General features: G+C 41.1%; 1 pseudogene; it reads left to right on the plus strand.

Moving 5' to 3' along the window:
• Nucleotides 1-19515, plus strand: part of LOC119387759 (ovostatin-like) — a 42418-nt pseudogene that overhangs the window by 7300 nt on the left and 15603 nt on the right.

Raw genomic sequence — 19515 nt, forward strand, 5'->3', positions numbered from 1 at the left:
AAGTAGAGAGAAAGCAATTTGTGGCTGTTTTCGACACAAAATTGTCAATTTCCTGCTGTTTGCAGTGCAATAATATTTGGCCTGAATATTAACAGAAGCCATTACTACAAAGTGGCACCATTTCCTAACTATGTTCAAAAAGTGTTGCAGGGCCCCAGCCCATTCAGGTGAACAGCGTGACGACCTCAAAATAACTCCATTTCAAGAACACGAAGCGTTTTTTATGCTGACAAAGTGTGGAGAAGGGTGTACAAAGAAGGGGGCACAAATGTCAGCTATAAACCAGGAGGTTGCACTGTGGTGAAAAACAAAATAAATGTGAAACCTATCTGTGCAAGCAAAAATTATCTGCATTTAACCTCCTGCATCACACAATGTAAACTATTGGTGGGTGAAAAGACGTGCAAGATGACCCTGTACACAAACATAAGTGACATTTTGTTTCCTTGTGAACACTGCATACTTGGGAGAGGTGCCTCTTCAACTTTCTCCGCTATACAAAGCGGATGGTTTGCATGCAAGTGTGACACACCTGGAACTGAGACACGCCCATCTGAAATGCTTAACTATTGTAAAGCACGAGTATTTCTATGATGTACGTGCACCATTTGGGAGCCAATGAGCACAGTTATTTTTTCCAGAGTTCCCTGAAGTAATCACATTACCAGTTCCCAAGGATCTGCCTTTGAGCACTGTGCTCCAAGTGTCAGGGAAATTTGGCAGCTATGCTTTTGAGAAAGCAGTGCCTGCCATTGTTAAGGAAACAGAAAAAAAGCTTGTCACCATTATCCAGACTGATAAGCCCATCTACAAGGCCGGCGAATTGGGTAAGTTTTTTCAAACCGAAATGTTTAGCAGTTTGTTTATTACTGACAGCGTGATGTCAGTCTACATTAGCATACACATGTCTGCAATAAATGTTAAACTAACAGCTTTTACTGAGAATGAGAACACATACAGTTGAGGCAAGTGTTGGTGTGGGAGTTTGACTATGTTACAGCGTGGTAGAGCAAGTGAAGAGCAGTACTTCGGGCTTCAGTTGTCTTTTTTTTTTCTTAAGTAATTTTGTTTCACTGAGTGAATGCCTAGCCTTAATAGATAAGGTACAGCTGTCTGCACTTCCTCCTAGAGCTATAAAACACTGCACTGCAAAGCAAATCAGTTGAGTAGTTGCAATGCTGAAGATACAAAGCATGCCAATAAGTGGCAAGTGTGTCATTAAAGTGGTCCACTGCCTTAGAGCTTGCATGCCCAAAATGCATGAGAATTCAGCTTTTCTCACAAAATTTGTTGACCGCAAACTTTCAACACCAATTGTACTAGTCTAGCATCATTTAAAGTTTGCTATGATGATGATGATGGCATCCCTTATGTTGACTTTAGATTGTTTTTAGTGGGTGCCAGTTTGGTAAGCATGAAATATAAATGGTATAGCTAAGTGAGCCTTGTTTGCAGTTCGATTCCGTGTCCTTGGAATTGACTTCCGGAAGCTTCCACTTGCAGAGCATGTAAGTATGGGGCTGGCATCACCTAGCATATATTAAGTCCACATCCCAGTGAAGTGACAAGATACATCTCTCTGCACCTCACTTTCTTGTGATTAGGTTGGTCAAATCTGGATCGAGAACCCAATGCACTTCAAAATTGCCCAGTGGCACAATGTGTCTTTCTCAGCTGGTATGTAAAAACACTATTTGCTTTTTTCCTTATTTTTGGACTATTATAGCATTTTCATGTTTTCTTTGTTTGTTCCATCTGGCATGGTACTTGAAGGTTACTTAAAAAGTCTGTTTACGTGCATTTGTAAAGCAGCAGTCAAGAATAATGAATAAGGGGTCTTGCGTGTCATAATCTGACTGCACCCACATTGCAGTACTATTGTTTTGAGGGACAGGGAGGGGCTAAAAATTTATTTCATGCATTGCAGCCATTTTGGCAAAGGTATTGCCACAAGTGATTGTGATCAAGGTTACCACAAATAAGTCACGGGCATATTACCAGCAGATAAAAACAGCATTACAGTAAGAGTTACCTGGAGCAGGAAGGTAATAATTAATATAGCCATGATATGATTATAAGGTACACTGTTAGTGGAGAGCTCTGAAATTTGTACCATCTGGTGTTCTTTAACATATGCTGACAGTCATACAGTGCACAGGTAGAACGTAACGGTAACCTTGTTAGTTTCAACAAAACAACATTATTGAATGTCACACCAAGCATGTAATGTTGTTACTTTTTGTTACTTTAAGAACTCTAATTAAATCGTCATCAACATAAACGATTGATGTATTTTATTTGACAGAAAGTTAAGAAGACAGGTGGAATGGTCCACTAACATGCCTCAAGAACGCAATACAAAGCATACCGCAAAAAGGATGTGAAAACTGAAATGTTTTGCCTTTTCTGTCATTTGTTGCATGTAACCAAATTTTTTAAATGCATTTTAGTAATTGGGCCAAAGTTGCCATTTTTGTATATAAAGTAACAGTGTTATATCTACAAGTTAGCTGAACAAATAACTGGTTACTACTCTAGAGTGCCATGCATAGAGTTACTTGATTAAGCTTCCATTATTCTGTATTTTATTGTCAATAGTTAGAGCAACTTAATTAAAGCTTTCGAGACTGTAGAAGCCGAGTTTATCACAACAATCAATTTGATGACTGTATTCATGCATGCCCACATCCACAGGTATTATACAGCTGGAAACACAACTCTCCCACGAGCCTCAGTTGGGGGAGTGGTCAGTCTGCTGCCAAATCTCTGACCATCTGACCTGCCAGGCATTCCAAGTGGGCAATTATGGTATGTCCTGTTGGTGCTATTAATGACAATGTTATTATGATAGCACTGATAATATCCCCTCTAAAATGAAGCATTCGCACTAGCCACCAAGCTCATTCTTTAACAGTTTCTGGTACATTAGAGCCAGTAAATATGCAAAAAGCTGTTTCCAGTAATAACAGTGTGAAGTTTGCTTCATTGCATGCTATCCCTTCTTTTGTGCCATCGGTCTTACTACTGTCTGTGCATGCAGTTCCTGTCTGCGGTGGTGATAATTGTGGGCACTGCCAGTTTTTTGTAACAAGATGTGAACACTTGTTACGTACTATATAAGCGAGTAGGTAATGTGACATCAAGACATAACCAATGCTGAACTACATTCTACTCTTCATAGTGAATAGGACACCTCTCACATCAGGTATAATCCCTTGGAATAACTAAAAACACCCTTTTCTTTTTGCACAAAACGTGAAACTATGTGCTCTGTATAGTATGTATAAAAGGCTCCAGCCTCGTTCTTATCTTGAAACCACAATAGGAACTTGAATTGTTCACTTTCACTGCATTTGCTGCTTCTTCTGGGACATCTCACCTCGTGATACTTGGATAATAAACAATACTTGTAATATGATATCATGGCTGACTGGAAATTACAAGCCTCTTGAATAGCCTATAATATTTATAGGAGACTGGTACTGACCTCAAAGAGCCACTGCACTTTGTTCTTGTTTCATATTAAACTATCAATTTTTAATTATTTAAAATTTAATTTAGTACTTCATCTAAGTAGGTCAGTGGGAGCAAAATTAAAAAAAAAAATATGAAAATGCTGTAGCTACCTCAATCTACGGTATTCCTCTTACTTTTATGTAGTGCCCCTTAAGTTGTTTTTGAATAATTGAGCAAACTGTTGTTTACAGCTCAATGCTTTTCATTCTAAAACTAGCTCATATACTACAACAATGAGTCATTGCTTTATACTAGAGTACTCTACAGAGTATTGAAACATTCTTTCTTGGGCTTTTTTTTTTTGCATTCCTGTAGCATTGCCTAAGTTTTCTGTTCACATCACTGCACCACCAGTACATTTTTCCTGAGGAGTCCAATAGCACCTGGAAAATATGTGCAAGGTATGACTGTTTGTTTCTGTTCTTTATACTGCTGGTTTCATAAGGTGCATGTATACTGTGGTACATGTTCCGTGACTTTGACGTGACTTTGCCCAGGTATATCTATGGCAAGCCTGTACAGGGTCATCTCAGAGCTCAGCTGACATATAAACGTTTTCCCTGGACTTCTGAGTTAAAAAAGGTGTTGCCAGCATTGACATTGATGTACCGGTAGGTGCTTTCTTTGAATCCATGTGCTTTGTGAACAACTGCTACAGTTTTTCGTGGGCTGCAAGGATGGACCGTTCATTAAAGTTTGGGGATGTGTATAGCACTACCACTTGACCCAGTATTTCAATGTCTTTAATATCGCAGCCTTCTTTTTATATCTTTGATTTTGAGAAGTTTAATCAAACTATCAAAAATTAAAAATATATAAAACAAAGCCATGCTTTATTGGCTTTCAGATCCACAGAGGCAACATGTTTTTGTTGCCTATAGTGTGCATGTTGGCCTGCAAGCAAAATCTACTGCATTCGCACTGCAGTTATTGATAAACTTTTGGGTCGACCTTCAGAATGTGTTTTGCATGAGTATGAAAGATTTGAGGCCTCTTTTTTTTTTTTTCATTCTTGTGGTTGCTCAACTGTATTACAATTTGTGCCTAGAACTTGCACAAGGTGGTTGATCAATTTTGCAACTGCTATAGACGACAGGAGCTGCATCACTGCAGCGATGGTTTGCAAAGAGTAGCAAAATTTAGCTAACTGAAGCCAGCTGAAGCCGACTGCAAGGTTGCCTTTTTTAATCATTTGTGCAACTTACCAGGAAAATGCTGATCAATCCCAGCATCGGGAAGACACCGCTGTTGCTGTTAATGTAGGGTCATAATTAGTGATGCACAATCCTTAAAACATAGTTTGCAGTTGTGGAATAGTACTGAAAAGGGAAGCATTGGCTAAACCTGCACTTACTGCCTCACAACAGCTGCAGATGACTCCTTTTCAATAGTTTAGCCAGTGTTCTGTTTATTCCTCTTTTGTCATTTGCATAATGGGGCTGATTTCTCTCTCTCTCTCTTTTTTTGCATTATATAAAATGAAATACCTATTGGATAGAGAAGCATTTTGTGCCACCATGTTTACATTCTGTCCTCTTCTTTTCTTTAAGTGTAGATTAGAGGTTGCCATGAGTTTGAGGTCAATGGCAACCATCTCCTCTTTGCCAATAGGGACATCAATCGTCGTCCTCTCATTCTTGCAGCGGAGGTTGTGGATAGTGCTACAGGTGAGTTAAGAATCATGACTTTGTACAGTGTACATCCCTCAATGGCAATTAAACAGCACAAAAGGTGGGATGCTTGGTTTACATATAATGTACAAGACATATGACTGTACGTCCTGTTGTTTGTGATGCCCTATTCCCTTTTATAAGGACCAACCATCCCAGTTCAGCATACACCTGCATTTAGTGGTATTGAACGGGTTTACCTACAGTTAGGCTGGAAAAAATACCACCAAAAAATAAAGGCAGAAGTGCACGGCAAATATTCTTCTAGCATTTTTCCTGTACCCTTTCATCTTTATTTTTCTGTGTGTATTTATGTGTTTATTTTTCTGCATTGATGCTACCGACCTGTTTATCCTGTGTAAATATGGGAGCCAACAAATGTACTAAGTGCTATGTGCCATAAAGTTGTGTAAACAGGGACAACGGGCCTCAGGCAGGCTGGCTGATACTTTTACAGGCAAACCTATCTTTGTAAAAAGCGCCTTGTCATCCGTGGCTGGTTAATTTTTCGTCAGCATCGCTTGGTGTCGCTGTCGGTACCTTTTATCCGCAAAAGAAGAAACAGGGAAGGAAATTAGCATTGCCATTCCACACCTGCTTACAGTTGCATATTAACTTGCCCATCAAGCTACCTTTATGGACACTGTGAATTGTTTGCATTGTACTGCTTACAGTGTGTGTGCTACACAAGTGCATAATTTTTATTGAAGCTCATTATTATTTAAGATTTTAAGAATTCTTATCAATACTGCCCCAGTTCTAATCAGTCTGACAAAACTGGTTGCTAGAGTTTAATCAGTAGGTCATTGTATCACTGACCATTTTTAATTTGAGGAGCTGTAGAGCTGTCTGTTTAAGGAAGTACTTAATATGTCTTGATGTTCTGTAACTGTGCGCAGTTGATGCACTAGTAACTACAGTACTGACATGCACTTCATCTTGTCCTTGTTTTTTTTTTACAATTTCGGAAGCATGAAATTGTTTATTGTGATTGGTGTATGTTAGACTCATCTTCTTCACCTGTACTCGCCGTCATTACTGTCATTGTCGTCATTGCCGTCCTCATTATCATGGGATGAGTAGATGCCAGATGTGGATCCAAACACATTCACATGCTTGATATCGCAGCTGTTAATGGTTAATGTCTCTTATGAATTTCACCTTATACTGAAGATGTGCGAATATGGCTGTGTACAAATACCAAAGGGTTAAAGGGAACTATTTACCAGCTTTTTTCTTACATTTAGTGGTACTGCTACGTACAAGGGGGTGAGTTCTTGAATGTATGCATTGTTTACATATGCTATCTAAGCCATTGTTTTTGTGTTGCTTTCTGTCTTGATTTCACAGGGGAGGCAGTGTCCGCCAACATCACAAAAGAGTTTGTCTGGTCACCATTCACGTTGGAATTTGACACAAAACGTTCCGTACCCAACTTCAAACCTGGGCTAGTCTACAGGGGACTGGTGAGAGCGCAGCTTGGAAAGTTTTGTATAAATAGTAAATGCTCTAATGAAGTACTGCATGTGAAAGGTCTCTCTCCTAAGTGAATAAGATTGTAGTACAAACACATGTTTTCTTTGAGCTCCTATAACATCTAATGCGGCAACTTCGTGGCTTATAAGCCACGAAGTTGCCGCATGTCTTAGTTACTTGGCTCAAAGTAATTACTTTGGGCCAAGTAACTAAGACATCATTCAATTGGGCTTACGTATTCGTTCTAAAAACGACTGAGTGGTAGTGCTTCCGTCATGTAATGGTGCGTGGTGGCTTAGTGCCTCTACTGAGCTCCTTCTCCTCCTTCGTGAACTTCAAGTCAACAAAATATCAAGTTGCACGTGGCCCTAAGGTTTCTTAGCTCTACTGCCTGTATACTCTGCATTCCTATTGCCATGTGACCACGCCCATTCTTGTACCCCAGTGCTTAGTTAAGAAACCCAGGAGCCCAGGGAAGCCCGCTTTGGCATTTGTCAAAGTAAACCTAGTTCCTAAATTTAGAATCAGCAGCTCGTTTTGGACATCTATCTGTAAAAATGGAATAATCTAGTCACTACTCATATACTTTCACTGATAAAAATTCTTATTACTGTGGCATGATTTTACAGTATCACATCCTGTTGAACATTGTGTTATTTCTGTATGATTATAGCACGCAAAAACTTCTTATAAGCACAGACCGACAGAGTAGATACAAGTCAGTCTTTGTTATGGAGGTTTTGTGTGCTGATATCATACAGACATGCATCACCAACTAGCCTACCAGTTTGTCCTGAACAAGTTCATATTGTGTTGTGGTGGCAGGTTCAGGCGAGGTATCCCGATGGTACAGCTGCCTCTGGAAAGCGAGTCAGTGTCTGTTTCTCTGCGTCATCGCTGCCAACAGTTCGCTGCAGTGCACGCAGGAAACCACAATGTCAGCGTGTGTCATCTACCGATGATGTTGCAACAGGGTGCAGAGACTATGAAACAGATGCTCAGGGGCAAGCTCACTTCTCTGTCCCTGGAATGCGTGGTACCCTGAACAGTCTGTCACTGACCGTGAGTGCTCGTTTATACATTTTTCTTTGCAACTGTAGGAAAACCATTCCTTTCTTGTCTTTTGAATTCTTGATTTTGTTGCGCAGAATAGCCTAAAGCAATGTGAGGGTTAATAAATGGCCGCTGACCAAGCCAGACTTGTGAATTGCTCAAAAAAAAGACTTTGTCAATATCTCTCGAAAGTGACACGTAATGCAGAATAAAAAATATCTAATGCCCATCTAAGCTTCTCCGTCTTGTCTGCTTGCTCGCATGCATAGCCTCCATGGACGCATTTGAACCAAGCTCAGTTAAGACTAGTGTAGACGTACTTAAACTAGATTTAGGTGCACATTAAAGAACACCCAGGTGGTGGAAAAATTAATGTATAGTCCCTCTCCCCCTCCACTCTGGCATGCCTCATCATTATATTGTATTGTCAACATGTCCACAAGTCAGTAACTTACCTATCATAATTAAAATTTTTGTTTACAATTTGACAAACAAACACATGAAAGATTCCAGAGACCTTTTCAAACTATGCAGCATTTGATTTGTGCAGTTCTGTAAGTGAATAAGGTATTCGACAGTGCCCAGATATCCCGACACACAAATTTTGGGTTCTCACTCGGGAACACTATTTCGCCAATAAATGCTTATTTTATTTCATTCATTCATGTGTGTAGTTCATACATGGTCTTTCTTTATTTCGTTTAGGCTACATCAGATGGTGGAATATGGAATAATCCCGTGTCACGAATGCACCTCCGAGCCTGGACATCCATGTCAGGGCGCTATTTACACATATCAATTCCATCGGAGAAGCTTGAGTGCAGCAGAAATACTTCTATTTTATTTTATCATACAAAACTGAGAAACCATCCTGAAGGAGTTACCTTCTATTATCAGGTGAGTGATAAAGGTGGTAGCAGTGCGTTATCAACCTAACACGTACCATGTGGGCATGTTTTAATTTTACAACTGTTGCACTGTAGATTAAAGGTGCCTACATTCAAATGCAGTCTTATATAAATATGCAGCACTATGTGCGGGCACCAGAATGATATGCATGTTTTGATACATAGTTTGCAGCAGCTTGTGTGAGTACTGATGGCATCACCAGTCGTCTCGTCTTTACTTGGTAGAGTTTGGCATCCCAGCAGAATGAAGCTTTTGTGAGTGACAATAAATGACAAGTGACAGGACTGTGAACTAGTCAAGCTGTCTAACACAGCTTTTTTCACAGTCCTTTCTTTCTGTATGACAGAATGGAAAATAAACTTTGACTTTGACTTGAAATGACCTATGTTACGCTCCAACATACATCCAGAATTAAAGTTAATTCCAGTGCCCATTTAACATTTTAAATGATCATTCCAAGTTTTTATTTTGCATTCGTTCTACATGAATTATGTTGTAACCATTAGTATTTACTATTTTATTGTATACATGTGAGCATGCAGAATTACCCGAATGAAAATTATAGTTACTGTGATCGAGTTTAATGCTGAATTACATCTGTAACATGATGTGATCACTGTTAAAAAATGGTCTCTTATTCCTCTTTACCATTAAGCTTGAATTACAATAAAATTTGGATCATGTAAGCACGCTAGTTTCAGCTAGTGTAGATATAGAGCAGATTTGGTGCAAAATTGTTACAATGGAAAACGAGTTGCTAAGGTTGCTTCAAAAGTATACAGCATTTATTATCAATTTATCCAACATGAAGTTTTGTTTTACTTGGTCATTACATGAAGTTTTGTTTTACTTGCTCCTGTTGACATATTGCGCTTTTCAAGGTTGTGTCTGGACATCAAGTGGTGGACAAGGGCACACTGTCGCCAAGGCGTTCGTGGGATGACATAGCCTACCGAATTCCACTCGACTCTTCGTCCAGCAGCATGAGGGTCTCTGGATACTCCGTCTCCGAGTTTAATTTGACAGTGAAACCTGGCTGGGGTCTGTCACCCATGGCACGTCTGATGGTGTACTATGCACACCCAAATGGAGAGATAATTGCTGATGCAGTGCCACTGGAGTTCAAGCCATGCGACTCAAACGAGGTCAGAAATTGTCTGCTCACAGTTTCTGTTTTTTTTTGTTGCCAACATTCGTTTTATGTGATGGGCCATGTAATGTTATGATGAAAAACAGTATTTGCTAACAAAAGTTTCACTCAACGAAATCGGCACATTTGTTACTCTTGCATAATTGATGAAATTTGATTGGCTGTATTGCCAGTGGCTGATCTAGGCTCAAGCAAGCCATAATGCTTGTGGTTCCTTCGTGTTACAGCTTGCCGTGGCCATTCTTGCTTGGTGACTTACATGTTAAGGACTTGCATGCAGGTATTCCTAAGCCTTGGTCCATTATCAGTTCTTAGGTGTAAAGTACTTGCTTCAAAGCCTGTCAGGCCACATGCAAGTCATCTGTCCATACTGACCAGATATCTCGCATGTTTTGCTAACTAAAATGAGCTCATCGGTAATACTGTAGCAGATGGTTGAATTGCCATAGTAGATTAATTCATGTCTGTTCAGCAATCGATATTTCATTTGCATCTTGGCAATAAGTCAGCAAAGCAAGTATATGATATAGATTACAGATATAAGATGATCGTCATTTGAACGTGCAGGTGCTCCTGAGTTTTGCTGCCAAGTCTGTTCAGCCTGGGACGCCAGCAGCACTGAGTCTGTCAGCTGCTCAAGGCTCTGTGTGCGGTACATGGGCACTAGACCAGGCTGTGCTGCAGAAAACAGCGGAGGCTGAGTTCACAACTGAGAAGGTACAACGCAGTATGAGTCCTTTGATTATTCAAAGTTTCTAACCAAAGCAAGCTAACCAACATATAGCCTGGTTGTTTAACAGACTATGTCAATACAGCACCTCTAGTGCACTAACGAGGCCCTCACCTGGTTGAGCTTCTTACCTTTTCCCTCCTTTCTCTTTCTCTCACTCTTGATGCTTTCATGAATATTTGGACTAAGGTGGTAAACTCACCCACCAAAGCTTTATGAAAATATTTTCTACCACTTTCTTTCATATTTATGATGTAATTTATTATGGAGGTCACTAAATTATTATTTTACATACTCAACAAGTGCTGCGCCATAGGCAACACGACCCCTTAAATCTTTTTTGATTGTTTATTTAGAACATTTCACAGGACTTAAACGTGAATGTGTTATCTCATCAGTAACTGAGTGCCCTTGATAGAAACTAAACAAACAATTAAATACTAATAAAAAATTGATGCAAGGTCTCGGGACCCAGAGAAACTCCTAACCCTTTGTGGTCCGAAATCTCTACCCACCCCGTCCCTTCCGGTGTGAAACTGAAGAAAACAAAACTCAAGTAAAAGAAGTTTACTTACTTATTTAGAGATGACTCATGATGTAATGAAAAAACGCGCACGTGAATCAGCCACGAAACAACTTGTCGAGCAGTGCCTGACCAGCCCATGCGGTCTTGTTGCGTTGTCGGTAGTGGCCCAACAATGGACCGCAATGGGTTAATGCTGGTTCATCATATAAATCTAACAACATTTATGGGCGTTTGTCTGTTTTCTGCCTGTCGTAAATTGCTTGCTAATTCATTCTCACCGAGCATGCTTGTCACCCAACTCTGTACCCCAGCTCGGAAGCCCCTAGCTTGCTTGCTCGTAAACCGATTCACTTGGGCTTGCTTGATCTCAAGAAATGCTATTAGTGTTCTCAAAATCCATTCTGCTGCTGAGCGTGAGGTCACAGATTCAATTCTCAGCCTACTTTCTTACAGTGCCTGTGTGCTCATTTTAAGGTGGCGGTCCCACTCCGGCGAACCCCCCTCTGCATTTTACGCATTGTTTGCAGACGCACTGTGCTCGCTGCGCTTGACAAATAAATATTAATTGTAATAATTCAGAAAGCCTATGATCTCCGCTTTCTAATGACATCTGGTGTTAATGCCTGTTCGGAAGCGTTACCTAATAGCAATGAAAATAGTGTGAGCAACAAAAGGCATTTTCGTTGTACAAGCCTCCGTTGTACTGCCAGTACGGCGAAACTGTTCAACATAACAAGACCAAATTTACCGTGCCTTTAGAAGAAGTGCTATTTAAGGTTTCTATGAAGAGATATTAGCCATAAAATAATTAGTAATTTATTTACGCTCCAATGAAAATGGGCAAAATATTAAAAGTTTTTGTGAGAATATCTTTTTTACTTTTCAAAGCAGAACAATAATATTTAGTGGCTACGTAGACTACATTACACTTATTTTCCATGCGAAGTTGCTTTGTGTTCTGACGAAAACTTGAAGAATTATTATTGTGTCAATGCGGCAGTTTATGGCTGTACTTGGTCACGCATTACCGATGAAGCGACAAAACTATAGAAGCTGATACTGTGAACTTCTACATAATGAAGAAGCAAGGCCCTTTCTATGATTCTATGAAGAGAAAATTCCTTTATCTTTATTAGGGAACCTGCAAGACAGCAGTGAATTCACGTAATTTTCCTGCTGACCAGTCCCGTAGAAACTCGCTTTTTTTTTCTTTTAGACGCTAATTGCCAACGAGTATTGCACATTAGTAGATGCATATTGTGTCTTTTATCTGCTTGTGCTCACTAACTTGACCACTCAGTGCTTCAAACAAAATATTTTCAATGAATCATAAGTCCCACAGGCGTTTTTTGGTGGTAGCTCCATCTATGAAATGAAACATCAGGTTGCTTTATGTGAGTTCAAGCGTTCGCCAAAAGTGGCGCAATTAAACATAATAAAACGGGTAGAACAGGCATGAATTATATCTCCAGGCCTCATAGTTTGCTTCACTAGCTAAGTCTAGTCGCCGCGCGTAACAAACACCAACCGTAAAAGGAGGAGGGCTTAGTGATAAACCCTTTCCACTCGCCCCACGTCAGCAGGTGGGGCGGTCTCATCAAGCGGCAAATGGTTTCGGTATGCAGGAAGATTGCGCGTTCGTCACGCGTTCTTAGAACCAGTGTTCCCCGGCACGTCTTTAGTAATGTGCATCTTTTTGTGGTTCAGCTGCTCGTGTTTTGCGCGTTCCTTTGAGTGTTTTCGTGCCTGTGAGGTTCGAAATTGTGAAAGGAAGGACGCTGACATGCCGTGTGAATGATATGTATGTAGCGCCGCTTTAAAGGGGACACGATGGTGAACGTATGAAAGCTTGTCATTGCCGGAATTTTCAAAGTATGCCTGTCGAGCACTGTGCCGACAACTTCCACTGACCAGTAGTGGTAAGTTGTACCCAATCAGGTAATTGCATCCTAGTTGCAACGATGCGACAGAAGCAAGACTTTGTTGAAGATGCAGAACGTTCTAGTCAACGTGGCAGAATATTCAATGTACGGGACCCTGGAAAAGTTATATTGTGCTTTGTGAAAAGACGCACTCACTTCGGATAAGACGATCACTGTCTTTGCCACTAATGAGCGCTACGGTGTCAGGAAACAGTTCGACTGAGGAGGACTACTCTACCTAGTGGGGGATAACGCTGTTGCGCACTGCTACTTTGTCGTAAAGCGGCTTGCTGCGTAGCCAGAACTACTACTAATGATCGGATAACAACTAGTTCGTAGCAAAGTACAAGGCGGACAGTGCAATGTCTGGTCAACGAAGAATAACCTGACTTAGACGCACGTGAGAGTGGCCACATGAACAAAATAGTGCCGATACATATGCTACTGACGAACATTTTGTTGAAAAACTTTTGCGGCAACCTAAATGGAAAACTTGTCGATGGTGCCTGTGAGTCAAAATAAAGGAAAACCACAGCTTTCCACAACAAATAAGTGTATTCATGCTTTTATAGAACAAGCACAAATAAAAACTCGATTCTGTAAAAGCCTACATGACCGGTCATGTAAGCCCCCAAGGCGACCCTGTCCAGCTCTGACCCAGTGCAGCAACAAGCCCTGGTCGACCGTCGTGCCCGGGCGGCGGCAAGAGCCAATGGTCTTCCGGACTAGGAGGCCCACCCCCAATAGCGACTTATTTCTACCAATAAATGCTGTATTCTCTCCCTCCCAAGGGGGGGGGGGGGGGCCCAGCCCCCTCGTGTGCACGCCTACGCTGGCCGATGTACCTATCTCAGTTTCATACAATATATGCAACGCTGTGGAAGCTATACAAGAAGTTCAGTCAGCAGTATGTGTGACTACGCGCGTCTTGCGCCTGGCTTTCATCGTTGTAAACGCTCGTGCGAGACGACCACGAACGCGCCTGCACAGCGTCGCGAAAGGTTACAAATGAGAACAAAGAGACGAAAATAACGGGGTGTCTTGCCCTCCAACGCACAAACCATCTTGGTTTATTACTATTCCCAAGAGAAAAAAAATCATGCCTCACATGGAAAAATCATTGTCTTCTTCCTCACGCAAACGCATTCATTGTCAGACGTCTCGCTGGCAGAAGCATGTGTTCTAGGAGGTTCTAACTCCGGTAATTAGTGGTAGTCATGTGTTCAACTGATCATCAAGATGTACTTTATTTTGGTAACCGTTTATTGCAGTTTGAGAGGATAAAATTTCGCAGATAACTCTCGAATTATAATTTGCTGAAATCTGTCTGTCCATTTTTTCCTCCTCCAATTGTAATAAGCAAAAGCACGCCCCCCCCCCCCCCCACACACACACACACAAAAGACATGCGCTCACGCGATGCTATAAAAGTCACTGGCACGGTCGCTAAAATGAACCAACATGATTGTTTTAGTAGCGGCCGTGCAATTCCACTGAAACGCTGCGAAGCGTTTGATTGATGTTTGGTTCAATACTATTTCACTGACGCACATTATATTATGTGAGTGAGTGCGTTAGTGAGAGCGTAGCGCGTGCGTGTGGGTGAGAGCATGTGTGTGTGCGTGTGTGAGTGCACGCTGTTGTACGCACCAGTGTGCGTGTGTGTGCGTGTTTTTTTTTCTTTTGTTCTCAAGCGATTGTATTTAGACGCTGCGCTGTCCTTTCTCAAGGGCTGCAATAGGAAGCGAGCGTTTGTCCTTACAAACTGGGGCACTTATCGTCATGTCGTTGAAACGACGCCAACAGTCGGCCCCGATTGTAGGTGAAAGACGCCGTCCGCGTTTGTGCTCCTTGCTTTTTGTCGGCCGATTTCCGTCACCTAGCGCGACATATAACATATAAAACACGCGCGAGGCGACGCTGACCATACTTGCGCGCGCAATTTTCTCGCTTCTCGCTTTCTGCAAACGTGGATGAGTGGCGTCGTCTGTTGTCGTTTTTCGAACTATTGGCAAGATGGTGGTAGTGGAACCGCCACCTTAAGGTGTGGCGCATTTACCAGGCTCATCAGTGTGACAAGCTGAAAGTTTATTTTAAATACATGCTGATATTATTCACTACGCGCCCCTCGTAATCATATCGTGGTTTTGGGACGTAAAACCACAACAATTATTATTATGCCGATATTATTATATTGACTCCTACTTATAGCCACATTCTGCAGCATTACTTCGTTATATCCACAATTTGCATTCACATTATGCCATTGAAATTTCAGGGTCTTTACATCTACCCTATATGTGATAAAGTAGTAAATGGCAGCATTAAACAAAGTACTTTGGCATAATATATATAGTACAATGAAAGTGGTGCACATGGCTCAGATACTTATATAAAAGATTAACACAAGTGTAACTGTAGTGTATTTAAACCCATGCCTGGGAAGGTTGAACAAGTAATGTGGAAGTTTACTGCATAATGGAGGCTTGAAAGTTTGAGGAACACCAGAAGGGATGCCTCAACTTGATGGTTCACAGTTGTCCCCGACCTCATAGAAATGCTAGCTTAAGCCAATCCTTTCTTTCTACATTCACTAGTGATCACTTCAGGCAGACTGTATATATTTGGAGCATTGCTTGTGCAATGAAAAAAGAAGAAAATAATGTCTGGCATGTGCCCTATTTTACACCGAATTATGCCTTTCACACAATTACAATAATTTTCTGTCAGTCCCATCTTTCTTTTCTCTCTGCTTTGAACTCATGTCCAAACATTTTCTTGGTGTACTATTATTTTCTTATGCATTGATCGTTTTTCATTTTTTTAGCCATACTAAAGTTAATCTTGTTTCATTTTTACTCCAGTTGCACAAGTTGCTGAGCCCTCTGCAAGCCAAGCCTAATCGTCCAATGGTTCTAAAAGGCCACTGTGTCCTGAATGAAGAGAATTGTAAGTTGCCGAGTTGAATGCAAATGTTTTTCTGTGTGAATACACTGATAGTAAAATATCATTGTGCTGCTGTCAGGCTTTCTTTATGCCTGCCCTCATCTTACAAAAGTGACAGGTATGCATTGTAAGGAGGTTTAAACGAAAATGCTGGAGTGGAAATTATGTCCCAAAAGTGAAGCCAGACGTCCGCCATCTTACAATGGGCACGATAAAACGTTAGCTTACAGCAATGATACAGTAGCGATTCCCTCATATGCGCTACGAGTTTAAGACATCTTATTGTTCCGCACAGATACTGCCCAACATGTCTGTTTGTGCTACTGGTTTTGTTAAAAGAAGGCTCAAAGTCTTGGTAAATTTTATTAGAGACCACATTACCAATACTCATCTGGGTACATTACTTTCATCAGGAACATCAGTATCTTATTTTATAATTAACCTAGCATTTATGTTAGAAGAACAAAAGCACCTTATTGCTGTTCAGACATCACACGAAAAGGCTATGTTTTTGAGGTAAAGTAAAGTATAGACAAATGCTGGCTTCACATTTGCTGCTGTGAAGTTGCAACAGCTTCCACTCCAGCATTTTTCTTGAAACTCTTTGGTTATAGTAGAGCTCTGGACTGAATCAGTCCGCAGGACTGATTTGCATGAGTAGGGCTACGTGTTTTTGGAGTTTATTTTCCTTGAAGTTCAGAGGGTGTTTTCGGAGTTTACTTTTTGACAGAAATTCGGTGTTTATTGCAGTTTATTTTTCATAAATCCCCAATCCTTCGAAATTTGGAGTTTCATTTGGCATTATTCTCAGAACTCCAATATCTTAGATGAAATTATATATGAACACGAAAGGATCAGAATACACAAAGTGTATTTCAGTTGTCTGGAAGGTTTGAACACACAAGCACATATACACACAAGCACAAATACTTAAACACAAAACACCTACATTTGTGCGTATTACAGCCTCAAAGCTTGTTGTAATAGACGCAAGCATACTTTACAAGGTCCGTATATTTGATGTCGTATGGTGTGCTCCAGTGCCGCCAGGGGACAGTGTATCAAGATGTCATGTCGCGCTCCTGGGGCGCTACATGCGTTGATGTCTTTTAATCCGTGCACGACAAGCCCTTTGTTAAATGTGCGATGGGTGTGGTCTACGAGATACTGTTGATGTGAGGTAAAGTACGGTCAGCCAAACCGCCGATGTATCAGTGACGCCTTGGGACATGCCCTCTCGATAAAGAACGGAACAGGGTCATATTGGCCATTAAACTCAGAGTTTATCGGATAAATCCGAACTGTCAAAAATTTTACCTGTGAATGTTTATCGTATTTTTTCTGGTTTATCCGAAAACATGGAGCCCTAGTTATAAGCACCCATAAGCGCACCTCGTATCCGCAGTGTGTCTTCTCAGCTCTGTGACATCATTGTATTTTAAAGGGGTCATGAAGCACCCCTTGGGCTTGTTGAAAAAACACATCCTGCGGAAAGTTGACACGGCTGTGAACTGCTCTGCAAAACATTACAGTCATGCGCGCCGCGTAAAGGCCACAAGCGGAGCGTGAAGTTGCCGTTTCCTCAGGTGCCCTCTTTTCAAACAGAGGCCGGTTCTCACTCTCGTCGGTGGGCGGGGCGTCTGCACGTTGACGTCGCGGATCTGCCAGTTTACGTCGCAAGAGATGTAGCATGCTTATTGGCCGATAGCCGGATGAGATGCGCTTCTTGCCACGGGGTGCCGCCACTTGCCCACGCCGCACTCCTCAGTCTGCTAAATTTACACGGTAGCCACACTCGCGCATGCGAATCACATCGGGAGAGCGATCGCGTTTCATGACGCGCGCTGACGTAACTTCTTACCCCCGTGCCATCCCTCCCTGTCTACCTTCCAGTGCGCTCGTCGGCACGAGAAAAGAGAGAAAGCGCTGAGAGCGTGCGCCCAAACCCCGTAACTCGGCTCATTCTTGACGGATTCGAGAAACTTTTGCGGCAATCAATTCGGGAGGCAGTTAACTCCAATACTGAGGTCATTAGATCATTACTTGGAAAAGTGGTTCATGACCCCTTTAAGCTTAATATGAGGCGTGGAAAAAGCTTTCTTTCTAGGTAATTAGTTTTATATTAACAAAGCTAACCTAAAGGACCTATGCAGAAGATGAAATCCTTTGTAAGTTCTGCTAAATAATCTCATTCATTGCATCTCCCAAAGAAATCCTTCGAATAATATTTGAAGAGTAGCCCGAGCAAATATGAAAGTTGTGCAAAATGGCATCTATGTATATGCTACATGACAACTCTGTGAATATCACTTGGAACTATTGCTGAGCCTCTGTACATGCGTCTTCCTGTTTGTGAGTGATATTGTGTTACCAGGTGTTACTGGTATGCAATAAACTTCCCTGTGTGTATGTTCTGTTGCTGTCCCATATTATATTACAAAGAAAATAAATAATTCCAATTTTTTTCTAAACACATGAAGCAGTGCTGAGGTCAGAAGCTGTTCTGATAATATATTTTTGTCTAGTATTGTCACAATATCTTGTCTTTGTGTTTTGGTACCTTAGTTGGTGTGTTGTGTAAACGTACTTTGGAAAAAACTAATTTTGTTTTATGCATTTGGTCGCTGTCAACCAGAGCAATATTGTTGTGTCAGACGGGTAGTGGTGCAAAGGATGTGTACACGCCACTAAATGCTTTCCCCGATGGCGAAGAATATTGTGTCAAATGTAACTGTCACTTCTGTGCACCTTGTGTGAGATCAAACTTATTTCAGTCCTTCAAGTAAATGTTTCACTTTCTTTTTTTCAGGGCACTTTGCAGGGCCCACATTATTTCTTGACTCTGCCGCTGCCTTTGCGGTAAGCATTTCACAATGCTTGAACGCCCTGCCTTCATGCCGGAACAGATAATTAAATATGTTTATTTTACTATAAAGGGCTGCAGCTGTTGAAATTCTTCTGCAAACCTTGTTGATCCTTCCTAAATAAGGGGCATCAGTTTGTATGGAAAAGATATAAAAGTTTTAAAGATGTTTTCTTAGGTTAGCTTACTAAAGTTCTGCCGAATCTTACACATAGCCAATTTTATCAACTTTCGACCAGTTTGTTTTGCCAATTCTGAATAAAATTATTTTCAGTAGCCATGGCATTCACTGTCTCAGTCCATTGGTGTAAAGCATCACTGGCATTTTGTGCAACCAGTTTACACTAAAGCAGTATAATCTGCACTGTCATCGTGTTGTCATTGTCATTCTGTTAACTGTTTCATGAGGTAGACAACAGAAAGAGACCGAGTCTCTGGCTTTTGCCATGTCGCTCCCAACATTGATAGCAACATTCTAAAGAAGGCAGAATCAATGTTAAAATGCTCATGTTCCTATGTCTGTGTACTCACTAGAAAACTCTGAAAGGTCACATTTCATCTTGGTTCCTTCACTGTACTATATATATATAATGAAGGAATTCAGATTAAATGATCTGTAATTGCTTCAAGTGTAGCTTCCAGATGTAAAATGAATTGATCAAATAGTATTCCAATATGTATACGCAGGCGAGCTTTGCAAATTGTCGGACTGCTATCCAGTAGTTTACTCAACGAACTACAAGAGCTAATAGCA

This window comes from Rhipicephalus sanguineus, chromosome 3 (assembly GCF_013339695.2).
Source record: "Rhipicephalus sanguineus isolate Rsan-2018 chromosome 3, BIME_Rsan_1.4, whole genome shotgun sequence".
In the NCBI taxonomy this organism is placed as follows: Eukaryota; Metazoa; Arthropoda; class Arachnida; order Ixodida; family Ixodidae; genus Rhipicephalus; species Rhipicephalus sanguineus.